This window comes from Panthera onca, chromosome F1, assembly GCF_046562875.1.
Source record: "Panthera onca isolate mPanOnc1 chromosome F1, mPanOnc1 haplotype 2, whole genome shotgun sequence".
Taxonomy (NCBI): domain Eukaryota; kingdom Metazoa; phylum Chordata; class Mammalia; order Carnivora; family Felidae; genus Panthera; species Panthera onca.
In genome coordinates this window covers 51,555,981-51,572,469 of record NC_138355.1, presented here as the reverse complement: position 1 = coordinate 51,572,469, position 16,489 = coordinate 51,555,981, and the positions used below count along the sequence as shown (strand labels likewise).

The 16,489-nt window shown below is 33.9% G+C and overlaps 1 long non-coding RNA gene across 1 annotated transcript in view; it reads right to left on the bottom strand.

The window, feature by feature from the left end:
- Positions 1-11,105: 11,105 nt before the first annotated feature.
- Positions 11,106-16,489, bottom strand: part of LOC132685756 (uncharacterized) — a 42,099-nt gene continuing 36,715 nt past the window's right edge. The window contains exon 2 of the long non-coding RNA XR_009613307.1: positions 11,106-11,371. This is a non-coding gene — a long non-coding RNA (uncharacterized LOC132685756). The remainder of the gene's footprint in view (positions 11,372-16,489) is intronic.

Below are 16,489 nucleotides of genomic sequence, written 5' to 3'. Positions count from 1 at the left end.
TCTCTTTTGGGTGCGATTGCTCATTCTAATTTCTTTTTTAGAAGACCTTTCCCTCCCATAACTGCATAACTCTTTATAATTCAAGATTCAGATTAGGCAAAATTGAATCTTTCTTGCTCTACTCAGGTTGGGTGGGGTTCCATTTTTTGTGTGTGTGTTCTTTTGGTACTCTGTACACTATTTTTGGGAAGTCATTTATTTTCTATTAAAAATTTTATTTATGTAAATGTCTACATTGTAAAATTATCCCTGATACTTGTTTTCTTCTTTTTAATTTGTAAGAGAGACCCGAGTTTTTATATGGCTCTTAAGATTTCCCACAAGAAAGACTACATTTTCCAGCTTACATCATGGGTAGTGTGTCATGTGATTAAGTTCTGATTTAAGGGATATAAGTGTGATGTAAGACTTCCAAGAAGTGCCCTAAAAGGGAAGAATTGGTCCTGTCTTTTATGTTTTTTTCTGCGTGCTAAAGTGAAAATATTCAGAATGGAATCATATAGTGCCATAAGGTGGAAGCCATGTGTATTGGAAGCTGGTATGAACTGTTTCCTGAATAATTGTTGTCTTTATCATTCTTAGACTATCTTGATTTTTTTTTCCACAAGAGAGGAATAATGTCTGTCTTATTTAAGTAGCTATTGTCTTGGTCACTCTGGCCAAAATCCAGTACTGATTGCTATTCTTCTCACAAAGTGTAAGCTCTTATTATCTTCTTAATTTCCAAGAACAAGAACAATAGCTAGAACTGTATGTACTCAGTCATTGTTCACTGAATTGAAATAAAATATAGATGAAAGAGCAATTGATTTCTATTTATAAGGAGATAATGAAGTATTTGTTCAATAGTTTTAATAGATTTATTCCACTGAAATAGGTTTTTGGATAATGATAATTTAAAGTTTTAAATATATGAAATAATTACATGAAATTGGTCAAGTGAGTAAATATCTGTTAGATAAAAGAGACACATTTTGGAAAGACACATTTGGCCAAATTACCCAAATGGCAAAATCTATTATAAAAATAGATTGTTATTTCAAATAGATTGTATATTTCAATATTATAAATTGCTTATTTACTTTAGTATTGAAAAGCTTAAGGTAAAAACATAATTATCAATATACAAATTAATGGGAAAATATTTTGGTTTATTTATTTGGTTTGCTTTCAACAGAGTATATCTTTATCAATGTCAAACACAATGTTCCCACTTTTGGGCTTTTATTACATCACTTCTTCCTTGTTTTCCTCTACTTCATACTTTCCTCTCTTCTTAGGCTTATTGGCTGACTCTTCTATTTCTGTTCAAACCCTATGTGTTGCAGTAGCCCAGGTCCTGTCTATCAGCCCCTCACTCCCTGGGAATCTCATTGAATCCATAGCTTTAGTTACCATCTATAAGCCTGTATATCCCAAATCTGTGTTTTCTGTCTGTACCTCTCCTTGAAATCTCGATTTGTATATCCAAATATTTACTTAAACTTTACATTTTGATGCCCAGTAGTCATCTAAGACAACATATTCAAAACAGAATTATTGAAATACCACATAAACTACCTTCCCAAAAACAAACCTGCTTTTTTTTAAAGCAGTTTTTTAACATTTATTTATTTTTCAGACAGAGAGAGAGAGAGTGTGAGTGGGGAAGGGGCAGGGAGAGAGAGAGGGAGACATAGAATCCTAAGCAGGCTCCAGGTTACGAGCTGTCAGCACAGAAGCCAATGCGAGCTCAAGCTCACAAGCGGTGAGATCATGACCTGAGCTGAAGTCAGACACCCAACCGACTGAGCCATCCAGGCGCCCCAACAAACCTGCTTTTATACCTGTCTCCTATCAATGAAGTCCATTCAGTAGCTCGTATCAAAACCTTAGATCATGTTTTTGATGTGCCTTATTTATCATACCCATTTGTATTCAATGACAGATTCAACTCTAAAAGATATCCACATCTCTTGGAATATATCCAACTCTTTCTATCAAATCTACAACTCTCCTATATCAAACATCCATCTCATTCATTTGAATCACTACCATAAGATCTTAGATAGTCTCCTCTTTTTGTCTTGTTCCTGGGCTCCTAGTTTCCCTCAGAAACTATTCTCCACATATGGAGAAAGTCCTTTTACATGTAAGAAGGAACATGCCATTTCTCTACTTAAAATAAGACATTTAATATATGTTTCAAAAGAGTAAACACATTCTTATAAATGGATTGATTATTCTAGTCTTAATAATAGGAAGATGATACTTCTAATACAATTGAGTTAAAAAACACTAAAAGTCCCTTGTACAAGATATGGAATAGAATAATATTCAGCCATAAAAAAAAAGAACGAAATCTAGCCATTTGCAACAATGTGGATGGATCTAGAGGGTATTATACTAAGTGAAATATATCAGGGAAAGGAAAATACTGTGTAATTTGTCATATACGTGGAATCTAAAAAACAAAACAAAACAGAAACAGACTCAAAAAATACAGAGAACAAACTGGTGCTTCCCAGGGGGGATGGAGTGGGAGGGATGGGTAAAATAGGTAAATGAAATTAACAGATTCAAACTTTAGGTTGTAAAATAAATGTCATGGGGATGTAAAATACAACACAGAGAATATAGTCAATAATATCGGAAAAACTTTATATGGTGATAGATGATAACTATACTTAGTGGTGAGCATTTTGTAATATATGTAGATATTGAATCATTATGTTGTACACCTAAAACTAATATAACATTGTATGTCAACTACACTTCAATTTAAAAAATTCCTTTATGTGTCATTCACCTATATATCTATAAAATACTATTTCAATGTCAGCAGTAAAGTCATATGTTTTACAATCTGTAGAGTAAAGTTGGTGAATTGTGGTACATTATCACACACAAATTATCCATCACATAAAGGTGTATTAACAGAACAATAATAATTTGAATCATATGCTAAAAATAAATGAAATTGGTGATTTGGTTTCTTGTTTATTGTTTCCTTATTAACATTTCTCATTCAAATCTGGTGATAGAAATTACTCTACTTGGATTGTTTTCCAGTGAAAAGATGGAATAAATAAAAAGAATTTCTTAAATACAGAACAATGAAAATTTTATTTTCATTTTGTTTCATTTTGTTTTAGAGATCAGCTTCCCCTAGAGGCAAAGTGTTTTCCCTTCCCATATTATCACATTATACCTTGATCAAAGTATCTCAGTAAACAAAGTTATCTAGCCCTCTATTACTAGGTAAACTCCCTATTACTGAATTTTCTTTTGTTCCCCACTGAATTAGTGTCCGTTTACTACTGTAACTTTTTATCACAAACTTATTGGCTTACAATAACAGAATTTTTTTTCTTTTTTTGCATGTAACAGTAGTTCATTCCTTTATATTTATTATTTTTTCAAGTTTTTATTTAAATTACAGTTAATATAATGTTACAGTATAACATTAGTTTCAGATGTAGAGTCTAGTGATTGATCACTTACATACAATACCCAGTGCTCATCACAGCAAGTGCCCTCCTTAATGTGATCACTCTGTAGCTCAAACGTTTAAAACCATCTTATTGGGCTAAAAACAAGGTGTCAGCATGGCTGCATTACTTCTGCAAACTACAGGGGTCTGTTTGCTTGCCTTTTCCAGCTCTGAGAACACCTGCTTCCCTTGGGTCAGGACCATCATTTTTTATCTTCAAAGCCAGTACTGTCCAGTCAAGAACTTCTAAGGCTGCCACCTTCCTGGTTCTCTCTTGTGTTTCCCCCTTTCACTTTTAAGAACCCTGTGATTGTATTGAGCCTGTCTTAGTCTGTTTAGGCTGCTGAAACAAAATATCAGAGTGAGTAGCTTATAAACAACAGTAGTCTATTTCTCACAGTTCTGGAGACTTGGGAAGTCCAATATCAAGGCACTGGTGGACCTGTGAACTTCTCACTGTTAATTTCACATGGCAGAAGGGGAAGGGAGCTCTTTTGGGCACCAATCCCAATTAAAAGGACTTTGCCCTTATGCCCTAATTACATCCCAAAAGCTCCACCTTGAACACTATCACAGTGAGCATTAGGATTCAACATATAGGGGTGCTTGGTGGCTCAGTCATTTGTATCCAACTCTTGATTTCAGCTCATGTCATGATCTCATGTTTCATGAGTTCAAGCCCCATATCAGGCTCTACGCTGACAGTGTGGAGCCTGCTTGGGATTCTGTCTCTCAAAATAAATAAATAAACTTTTTTAAAAAAGGAATCAACATATAAATTTGGAGGGAGTATTACAAACATTCAGTCCACAGCAGGGAACAATAGTAATAATCCAAGATAATCACTGTATTGTAAGGTCAGCTGAATGGCAATTTTAATTCCATCTGTAACCTAATTCCCCATTTTAATGTAAGCGAACATGTTCACAGGTTTCTGGAACTGGGCCTTGAACATCTTTGAAGAATTATTACACTTAACGCCATCACCAACTGGTGGACTACTCCCGTTGAGTTGTCAGGGGATGGAGAGATATATTTTAGAACTCAAAAAGTGCAAATGATGTGTTGAAAATTAAATTTTCCATTCTCAGATTAAACACATTTTTATTCATCCAACCACATCTTCAGTAAAACATTTATTAGACATTTACTCTACCTACAACACTGAGGATCCCCTTGGAAACAGACACACCACCCATTCTGATGAAATTTATAATTCCTTGGGGGAACAGGCACACTGGAATTGGTGTGAATGTTACAGAGATACACCCAAAATTATGGGATTTGTTACAGGTCCCCAGATAGTCAGTGGTAGCTAGTTCATTAAGAGAAGTGGGAAATTATTTCACCTAAAAGAATTATTTCCCACTAGTAAATATTAGACATTGAGGCAGATGGAGAAGTCATCCAGAGCCTTTCAGTATAGTTCAGATCACATCATGTAAAAGTCTGGCCTGACCTTAGCACTTTTTGAGATAAAATTCAGTTTCTTAAAAAATGACTGGAATGTTTGTTTTAACCATAGCAGGTAAACACTCCGATTGTTACACTAGTGATCAGATTGTTATCAGACACATCAAAGACAGGAAGAAAAGAGTAATGGTGGTTTTTACTACAATAACATAGCAGTATAGTGTATAGGCAATCTAGAGAGAACATTAAGCTCTGTGGGAGCAGTGCTAGAGTATGAAGCCATTTTCTTTGTTACCATAGAAACAGCAAAATGTCAACTATTTTTAGAGCTTTGTTCCAAGATTCAAGCATCCATGCTAGTTATCAGTATGTTTAAAGATGCCAGAAACATATGCCAAGTAATATAGCTAGAAATTTAAGTTTGTAAGGTAATTTATTTCCTCTAGGACATTTTAATAATATGCATGTCCCCCACATTTAGTGGTATTTATGCAAATAAATGTCCACACTTTATAAAAGATTATATAAACAAGTATTATTTTATATACACATACTTAATAAAATAAGTTACTTCCACACATGGTTTTTCAAGGGTGAGTATAACATTATAGTGTTCATAGCTATAAACACTATAATTAACTTGGTACACAGACACTCAATTAGTTGGCCTCTGTTATCACTTAGCTAATTTCTTTCACCTTCAATAAACATCTACTGAAAGCCAGGCACCCCACTAGGTACTGCAAATATAAGGATGACAAAAGTGCCATATTTTTCCCCAAGTACATATTTTCAAACATGAGCTTGACCTTAAGATGCGTTATATTATAAAACCTGACAAAAATTTTAGGACAAACAAATGTTAATTAAGGTGCCTTTCTCCAAAAATAAAATGCTGGTTCTTAATTTTTGCCAAGAAGCAAAAATGAAGAATGGATTCATGTTTAACTGTAATTTTCTTTGTGTTTGATGCTTAATGAAGATCCTCTGGCAAATAAGAATGTAAAATCCATCTGTGCAGAATGCTTTACATATTTGTATATAATGGAAAATTAGTAACTTTTATGTTTTTATGGGTAAGACATAAACCATGCAATTAGGAAGAATGATGCAGTTATCAAAATTTTGAATTACCAAAAGTACTGTTCTCTCATTACTATGTATATATAACATGTTTATAATTCATGACCTTCATCTTCTTTTTTTATATTTTAACTTAAAATGTGTATTTGGGGGTTTATAGACAAATGTAATTATTGAAAGCAATTTGAGAAGAAAGTGATCTGGCAAAATATTCTCACACTAAGATTTACTTTCTTAGATTACCACTGATGCCTCCTGAATTCTGTAGATAGAGACAACTAATTGAGAATAACATGGTCAGAAGACCTTTTGCAGGAAAACTATCCTCTCATTTGGAGTGACTTAAATACTGTTGTTACACAGTCTTTAGTAGCAAGTTATTAGGCAAATTTATCTAACTTAAATGGATCAAAAGTCCATATTTAAAATTAAGAAAACAAACTTGTATGGATTCCTTCAGTAGGATTGGTGTTTATTGGTTAAGAGGTAATAGGCAAGCCTTGATAGCAAAAAAAGAAAAAAAGTGGGGGGAGCATGGCTGCAATAAGCTAAAGTTGCCATCTCTTTAACATGTGGAAAACATTTTACAATATTCCAAAAATACACATACAGATATCTGCATATTTTTTAAATGGCATTTGATGGTACTTTAATGACTCACATATCCTGAGATAAAAAGTTAATACAATTATCTAGATAATTGCATGTCAAATTATTTAGATATCTCCAGCAGAGAAAAAAAATAAAGATTTTACTCTAATTGCCAATTTTCATTTCCTTTTGTGCTAGAAAATATGTCTTTGCATAGTCTGTTCCTTCCTAAAGGTGAAAGCACGAACACATTATTCTTTAGATTGACTCTGCAGTTTGCTGTAGTCATAACTTGACCACCAAATGACCTCATGTAGTGCATGCTACTTAGGTTTGCCTTTTGGACTGAGAACTCATTTTCCAAACTGATAGAAGTGTTGACTGCATTCTCTCTAAGAATTTCCCTCGGTGGAAATCTGTTGTCTCGCCCCAGGCTTCATGCATTCATTGGGGCAAATAGCATCCAATGATGGAGGATATATGAAAGTCTGGTCTTTATTATTTTCTCAATCAATATCCCATATATTTCAAATGATACCTAATATTGATTTACATGACCATCCCAGGTTCAAAGCTCTCTGTGAGATTAATTGATGCTTCTTTTAAAACAAGTCACAGTTCGACTTCTCCCTCTACTGAATCTTGGTCCCTCATGCCCCTATAGGAAACTTTTCTTAGAGCTCTCCCGAATAAACCTCTTGCACTCAAATCACCATATTAGAGTCTGTTTCCAGGGAATTCCAATAAATACCTTAAAGATGTGTTTGGAGGACTAAACATCAGCTATATAACAAAACAAGCAGAGGGTTGAAAAAAGTAGGTTTTTACTATTTATTTACCTGTTATTGGTTAACACTTGTAGATCTCACATACTACCTGATTGCTTTATTAATAATTATCTATGAAAATGAATAAGTTCTTTTGCATACTTATTGCTACTATATTAGGTAATGTATAGGCAACTTCACATTCATTAGAGCTTATTTTTCTGCATTTATAATCTATGTAGGTGACACCATTGGTAATGCCTTAATTGGTAGTCTTTTCTTTTTGGTAATGTAAAAAGTATATATAACATAATTTGTATATTCTAGGGCCAAGAATTCCTCTCAGGAAATAATTCACATTTTTCCTTTAATAAAAAAATCTGATTATAAAAATGAGTTAAAGATGTATATGCTATCCTTATTGTGTAATTCTTATTATCTTCCTCTTAATAAACCATGTATTTCTGATCATCCTACACCTCTTTATTACCTAGCACAAAGTACATTTACAATAAATGAATTAATTATGAATAAAATAATTGATTCTTACACTGAGCTGCCATATTCATCAAGAACAGGCAAATAGCACAAGTTAAGGTCAACTAACATTTATATGTTAACTTCCTTGTGCTTTTCTTATGATGTAGTTAAGCAGGTTGGTTAGTTATAAGAAAGAACCTATTTGGAAGGTTAGATCAAGCTGAGTTCATACTTCAATTTTGCCATTTATTTGTATGACCATTGCAAGTTAATAAACCACCTCATTTATTTTTATCTTCTTGGTTTGTCTTCATTCTTTCTTTACTCTCTTCCTTCACTTCTCTTTTTTTTCCTTCCTTAACAAAAATTAATTATAGTCCATCTGCTGTGGATTGAGTGCTATGTGGGTGTTTACAAACAGGATTGTGCACAAAATAAGTTTATATGCTTAACTTTCTTACTATTTTAAGTAGTAAATAAGAAGAAAATAAAAGGGTGGTGGTGGTGGTGATATTTAACTCAGTCTAGAGTTTTTAGGAAAGGTTTCCCAGAATATATATTGACAAAGATGGATTCAGATACAAGATTTTGGTAAGATGTAGAGATAGTGACTGAAGAGGAAGGAGAGGATCATTGACAGAGGTTATAAGCAAAGGAATATGTGGAAGTGTGGAGGCAAGAGAGCAGAGTGTAATGGGAGCTTTGTGTATTTTAATTTTCGGGACTTATTTTACTATGAGCGAAAGAAATGCTCTTAGCTCTAACCAAGAAAGAAGAGGGACATGTAATAAGAATCCAGGAGTGTCTGTAGGTCCTTTGAATGGCTGCAGTCTGTCATAGGCAAGCCATCATGATCTGATCCTTTGGACCCCATGGTGTTTTATGTCTGCTGCATTCAGCATCTCTGTTTCAGTCATCCCTGTGTTTCTATTTTGCTCTAACTTTTTTTTCTTCTTTTTGTGTATAATGGAAACATCACTTTCCCAATCCCACATCTACATCACTGCTCATTTCAGAGACCAGCAGAATCTTGATAAGGAGCCCTATCTCCCCAATACAGTTTACTGCAAGTGAAAATTCCCATGGGATCATATGTCTTCCTGATATCCAACCTTACTCTAAATGGATTAGAAAGATGGTATGGTTTGGACATTGTGGGCCAACTTGAGAGCTCATTTCTGTAGAAAATGATTACTAAAGGAGGATTGCCCTTCTGGGACTGGGTCATAGAGTGGTTGGGGTAGAGGAGGGAGAGATAAAATATTTATTGCCTTGCAAGTTATAATAAGGACTTTGGACTTTATGCCAGAGGTATGAAAAATAGAGATTTGTAAGTGACATGACAGGATTTTCTTTTTTAGAAAGTGTACCTCATGTGTCAGTGCAGAAAATTTATTTGAATGGGTCAATATTCAGTGTAGGGAGACTTGTGTAGCCCAACTGAAATACAATTCACTAGTGGCAAAAGATTAATAGTTCGTAGAGACTGGAAATAAAACCAGGTCACAATGAAAACTGCAAGGAGCCTGCAGGATTACATTGTCCTCAAGGTTACTATTAGGATTTCTATCAGGAGCAGATCCAGGATTTGGTAATCCAAAACACTGACAATTTGGGAATATTCTTTAATGAAAAGAATACATTATAAAAATAAAATTTGGAATAAGTGCAGATATTTATTTGTATCAGAAAGGAGATAACAGTGAATTTAAATGTGTTTCCAACTCAACTTCCCCTTTCACAATTTCACGAATGCTTAAGATACCCCGTTGTCACCCAACATGAGGGGAAGCATGGCAGAGAAGAAGCCAAAGTGGAAATACACAATGGTCCTGACTGAATGCAGTAAAAGTTACTGAATTTTTGAAAAATTTAGCATACATAGGATCATATGAACATATTGCTTAGGTCCCTTCTAGAGACATTAAAGGTTAAAGGCTATTGCAGCTTAGGCTTTATTAGTTTCATTATAAATCTACCTCCAGTTATTAAATGTGACAGATCAAATTCTTCCAGGAAAGCTGAAAATTCCAGTGTCCCCACAAAGCTATAAATATGTTTGAATCAATCTAATATGTCAGGAAGAGAGTAATGTTATTCCACAAGACCTCAGATGTAACTTAAGGCTATATTCAATGACTATTCTTCTTGTATGTATAGTAAATAGAGCAATATTTTAAATGCTTACATGTGCCCAGTAGTCAATGCTCTGAAAATGAAAAATACATTGTTTTTTGGAACTATATGTTGTTTGAAATTTTTAGGGTTCAGGTTTACTTAGGATAATCTATTTACTTCTAAGTTACTTTTAATTTTTTAATATTTAATATCCTGAGTATACTTTGAGAAATATTCTCTTTCATTGTCTGCAGATGACTGAAATGAGTGAACGAGTCACAGTTCACTGGTTGTATTCATGCTCCCCTAAAGGGGTAGCATCCAGGTTTAAGAATAATTATCCTAAAGTATTTATTGTCCTTTGAAAAGTGATTTTTAAATAGATATGCCAGGAATCCTTGTCTTACAAGAGTACTGGAAATAGGCAACTTTTAAAAACAAGTTCAAAGTTTATTTCCACTGAGTGGATAGGGAGTTCTTTATGGTCAAATGAGAAATAAGAGCCTAATTTCTTGGACTTAGAAAATATTACACTATAATACATTTTATAAAGGGATTTTAAACTTAAAAATTGATAGATTTTATATCTACATAACTTTTTATTCATCTGGTTAACCAGAAAGTTTCCTGTATGTATTTCTGAGCAAGATAACATTATTACTTGGTTTTTATAAAATACCTCCATGTAGAGCATGTCGTTTTACTTTTTGTAATTTGTGAGTGTTTGATGCTCATGAAAAATGTCAGATTGACATCCCTAAATACCAGAGTCCTCAATTTGTGATTTATATAAGCCTTGGGGAAGCACAGCCTTCTCAATGATCCTAGCCAACATAGTTACAACAGAGCAGTTTAAGCAATAACTGGATGGCTCAGGGCTTGGCCTCTTTGCTGAATCTGTCAGCCAGTGTACCAATTAACTCAAATACAATTTTTATGATGTGTACCAATTTCATTGGAAAAGTGAATACATGGCTGTAGGTTTTACAGTTGCCTCAAGAAACAAAGAGCCTAAACTAATTGCAAAAGCTGTCACTATTGTCATTGAGCCACTGAGTTGAAAAGTTTACTGAGCAATCTCTCACAGTTTGCTTTGTACCTACAGTCATGCTTTTACCTAAATTATATTATTTGCCTTGGAGGCAAACACAAAACAAGGAGAAATTAATTAAATAATCATATAAAGGCAGAATGTATTTTATTTACATGGTCATAAATTTCATTGTATATATTGAAAAATCTCATTCTTCTCAATTATAATGCTTACCAAATCTATTGCTAAAACTTCTTATCAAGGAACATTTGGCCTTCATAAAAATGTTGTTTTTAAAATGTGTAAACATATTCTATATAAGATCTGTTTCTGTGACTTGCTGATGATTCCTAAAAAGACGAAATGTGTGGATGACTTCTCTCTTGATTATGAAAATCAGACAATCTTGTGGATCTGTGAAACTAAAATAAAAATGAGACACTTCTAAGGAAACAGAAGAGTTTGATCTGAGGTTAATATTGGGTAGAAGGGAGGAGGGTCTGTGGACAGTTAAGAGTTAAGGAGAGTCTGGTTCCTTGTGGAGAGTTTAGGCTGAGGGAAAATGTACTTGTTCCTTTTTTTACTTCCATAATGCCATGGGTGGGTTATTGCTTTAAAAATGGCCACTGGAGTCAGAATAGCAACAGTGTCAACCCAGATCTGACTGGAATCAGAGACTATACTGTCTAGAATAAGAATTAATAAAATATGCCTAGAGAGACAAGACAGAAACTTTTCCCACCCCATCACCTCACAGGTTGGGCTAGAAGATCATAATTTGGGAATTAGAAACTTCTGGAAAAGAACAATACCCAAGCATGAAGCGTGGAGAATGTCCTGAAGGATAAGGTCACCTGCAAGATTAGGCTGAATGTTCAACTATAGAGGTCTCCTTGCCCTGGAGCATATTTTTAAACCCCCTCCCTTAAATTCCAAGGACAGATGCTAAAACCAGACTTTTAGCCTTTCTTCCCTCCCTAACTATCTAAGGTAGCTGAAAGAGAGCTTATGGGGGTGGAGGGAATAATAAGAAATCTAAGGAACCAAAATGCATACAAAAATAAGACTACAAATTGAATGATTTATACTACACAAAACAGAATTAATGTAACTGTGAAATAAAAATAATAAATAGGTCTAAAATACCCCAGGGGCGCCTGGGTGGCTCATTTGGTTGAGTGTCTGACTTTGGCTTAGGTCATGATCTCGCAGTCTGTGAGTTCCAGCCCCATGTTGGGTTCTGTGCTGACAGCTCGGAGCCTGGAGCCTGCTTCGGATTCTGTGTCTCCCTCTCTCTCTCTGCCCCTCCCCTGCTCATGTTCTGTCTGTCTCTCTGTCAAAAATAAATAAACATTAAAAAAAATAATAATAAAAAAATAAAATACCCCAAAGCATTAAGTAAAAATAACAATAATATTAAGCAAAAACAACTAGAAACATCAATGGAATAGACAGTATTTAAATTTTTAAAAAATAGTAGCTTGGAAGAAAGGCAGAATGTATACAGCAGAAAATCATCTTAAGAAACTCTTTTAAAGAAGATAAAATGATGGGGCGCCTGGGTGGCTCAGTCAGTTAAGTGTCTGACTTCAGCTCAGGTCATGATCTCGTGGTTTGTGAGTTCCAGCCCCACGTTAGGGCTCTGTACTGACAGCTCAGAGCCTGCTTCGGATTCTGTGTCTCCCTCTCTCTTTGCTTTTCCCCCACTCATGTTCTGTCTCTCTCTCTCTCTCTCAAAAATAAACAAACATTAAAAAAAATTTAAAGAAGATAAAAATGAATAAAAGTTTGGCAGTTCATGGCACTGTAAATAAAAATTAAGATATGTGGAGTCTAGTAATAGGCATATCAACATCCTTATATCTGAAGTTCTGGGCACAAAAAATGTAGACAGGGGAGAAAAATACTGAAAAGATAATGACTAAGAACATAGACTAACAACAACCTAATCTCAAGACCAACTTAAATTAAAAATTTTTGATAATGAGGGGCGCCTGGGTGGCTCAGTCAGTTAAGCGGCTGACTTCAGCTCGGGTCATGATCTCGCGGTCCGTGAGTTCAAGCCCTGCGTCGGGCACTGTGCTGACAGCTCAGAGCCTGGAGCCTGTTTCAGATTCTGTGTCTCCCTCTCTCTGACCCTCCCCCGTTCATGCTCTGTCTCTCCCTGTCTCAAAAATAAATAAACGTTAAAAAAAAAATTAAAAAAAATTTTATTTTGATAATGAAATATAAAAAGAAAATTCTAAAGCTTCCTAAGAAAGATAGTATATTCTACAAAGAAACTAATGAAATTGACACTGAACTCCAACACTGGATGGGAAGTTTTTAAAGTGCTACTGGCAAAGTCCAAAGCTAGAATTTAAACTTAGCCAAATTACCATTTCAGTGGAAGGGTAAGGGGTGCCTGGGTGGCTCAGGTCATGATTCTCAGATCATGGGGCCTAGCCCTGCATTGGACTCCACACTCAGCCTGGAGCCTGCTTGAGATTCTCTCTCTCTCTCTCTCTCTCTCTCTCTCTGCCCCACCCCTACTTGGCTGCTCTCTCTCCCTCTCAATAAATAAATAAATAAATAAATAAATAAATAAATAAATAAGATGTTTTCTAGCGCTTCTCTATCTATAGATCTTCTTGCTTAGTAATTATATGTGAATATTGACTACCATATTGGTAAGAGCAGTCCTAGATACTTCCATTCCACACAAAGACCATCTTCAGATTTATTCTTCCAGGAACTACTCTGGCAAGAAAATAAATCAAGGAGGATTCTATGAGATATACTACAAGTGTAAGTAAATTAATAGTTTAGGGTAGCTTATTGTTATTTAGAAAAGTAAAACAAAACCAACAAACGAAACATACATCTATTACAATCAGAACTAAATTACAAATAATGTCAACATATTTGGATAAAGAAAGAAGTGAATAAGATATAAGGAGATGAGCACCCTATATTCAAGGAAAAAAGATTTGTGAGCTTAACAAATTGAAACAGAAAAGGATGAAATATGTATGTATATAAATGTAAAATGTGTAACTTTTAAAATAGCATAAAATGTTGATCCATCTAATGGAAGCCAAGAAAAAGCCAGGAAGCCAGGAAGAAAAGAAAAGAAAGAACTGTGATAAATAGAAAATAGAAATTTCAAAAATAAGTTCTAATTTAACAATATTTTCTCATGAATTAAAAACACAGATTCTTAGATCCATGATAAAAGGCAAATCATCAATGTTTTGCCCTAGAAGAGATATATTAAAAACTATATATGTATAGTTTTTAATGTTTATTTTTGAGAGAGAGAGAGAGAGCACAAGCAGGGGAGGGGCAAAAAGAGAGAGAGACAGAATCTGAAACAGGCTCCAGGTTCCAAGCTGTCAGTGCAGGGCCTGATACGGGGTCCGAACCCAGAAACCATGAGATCATGACATGAGCAGAAGATAGACGCTTAACCGACTGAGCCACCCAGGCATCCCAAAAAACTATATTATATTTAAAAATGAATAAAAATATGAGAAAATAAAGCTTCAAATAGAAGGGAATTCATGTGTAAAACAAAGAAAAAGAGAGATGACATCAAGTAGATAAAAGAAACAAAACAGATCTAATAAACAAAGGAATGTCAAAATATATAAAACAGCTGAAAGAATTATAGGAAAAATATCTCAAAATACCTTACGATATTCTTATATTTATTTGAAAAATGTATCAAACTAGCAGGAAAAATAACTGAAGTTATAAAAATTTGAACATAAGTATTAACTTTGAAATATATGCATATGTATATATGTGTATATACATACATATACTTTACATTTCAAAAAATACATATTCACACTTAGCATGTGAAAAACAAAACTGTGCACATAATATACAAAAGCAAATCTCAATAAATTTGATAGAATCAACAACTTAGAAATGATGTTTGTTGATGACAATGAAATAAAACTTTAAATTACTAAATATGAGTAAACCATAAAATCATATAAAAATTATGTAAAGATAAAGTATAAACATATTTGTATGTGTATGTGCATATACTCTTACTAAATATGTTTTATTTTTTATAAATAAAGTTATAAAGATCAGTTAAAAATACTTAGAAAAAAAGAAAATGAAAACACTACATTTCAAAAGTGTAAGGAGTAGCTGATAAAGTAGAACTAAAAAGGAAATAAATAATTTTATGTATATTTAAACAGAAACAAGATGAATTCTAAAAAAAATACCTGATTTTAAAAGTTAGCAAAAGATCAAGAGAGCAAACCCAAGGGAAACGGAAAAAATAATAACCGTAAAACTAGAGGTCAGTAACATAAACAATAACAACCAGAAGAAAAATCAATAAAGAAGATAAACAAAATTAAAAAACAGCAACAACTGTGTTTTGAGGAAGAACAATAATTTTGCCAAATCTCTGCAAAGAGGGATAAAATAAATGAGAACATGCAAATACAATTCTGAATGTAAAAAAGAAATAATTGCAAACACAACAGAAGATTAAGAGCTTAATAAAAGAACATAGTGAACAAATATACACCAATGAATTTGGAAACTCATGGAACTTAAGAGAAAACAAATAGCCTTTTATCGTCTTATATTTTCTATCTTTTCATTTACTTCCAGGGACTTTTCGTTTACCTCATAGTGCATAATTTTAAGATTGGCTTTAAAGTCTTTATCTGATCATTTCAACATCTGGGACATCTTGCTGCTGACATCTTTTTATTGTCTTTTTTTTTTTTAGAATAAAACATTTTTCTGATTTGTTTGATGTTGAGTAATTTTTATTTTCATCTTGTGAAAATATAATATATATACTCTGGGTTATGTTGTAAAGCTGCTGCAAAATATTTCAGTCTTTGTTTGAGGAGACAGTCAATCCTGTTAGTCTTACACAGTAGTTCTGTGTTGCTTTTTATTGGAGTTGATTGTAATCTGAGTTCAGTTCTTCAAGACTTTGCTGAGCTTGTTTGAGTCTGACCCATGCATGTATAGATCAGAGGTTAGTCTGGAACTTGTAAGGGTTCATGCACAAAATTAAGGATTCTCCTTCTCTGGTTCACTACCTCTGTATCCTCTCTTCATTTTCCAACCTGTATAGGCTCCCTTTCCTGTTTCCTTTGGCCCAGAGTATATTATGATTTCTGTCAGCATTTTACCACTGGCATGGTATAGCTTCTGGACTGGGATATACTTATGGAGCATGACCTTAAGAAAAATAAAACATTTTTTTTTTTACTCTCCTCCATAATCCACCTGCTTTTGTTCACGTTTTCAAGCTCTCAGGTATTTGTTTCTGTGTTTTGCAGAGTTGGTAGTTGTAATCAGTGGGAGAGACAGACTGAAGCCATCACCATAGGAGACTCTCCTTTGGGTTTTATATTCATATTTCTGAATACTAAGTAACTAAAGAGTATACTGCTTTAATTCCCACCCCTTTTAAGATCTTGGAGATATTCACTGCATTTTGATTTTAAGCCGTGTGCCTTTATGGAGAAATTACCATCTGCTAATAAGCACAGGAAGATAGGG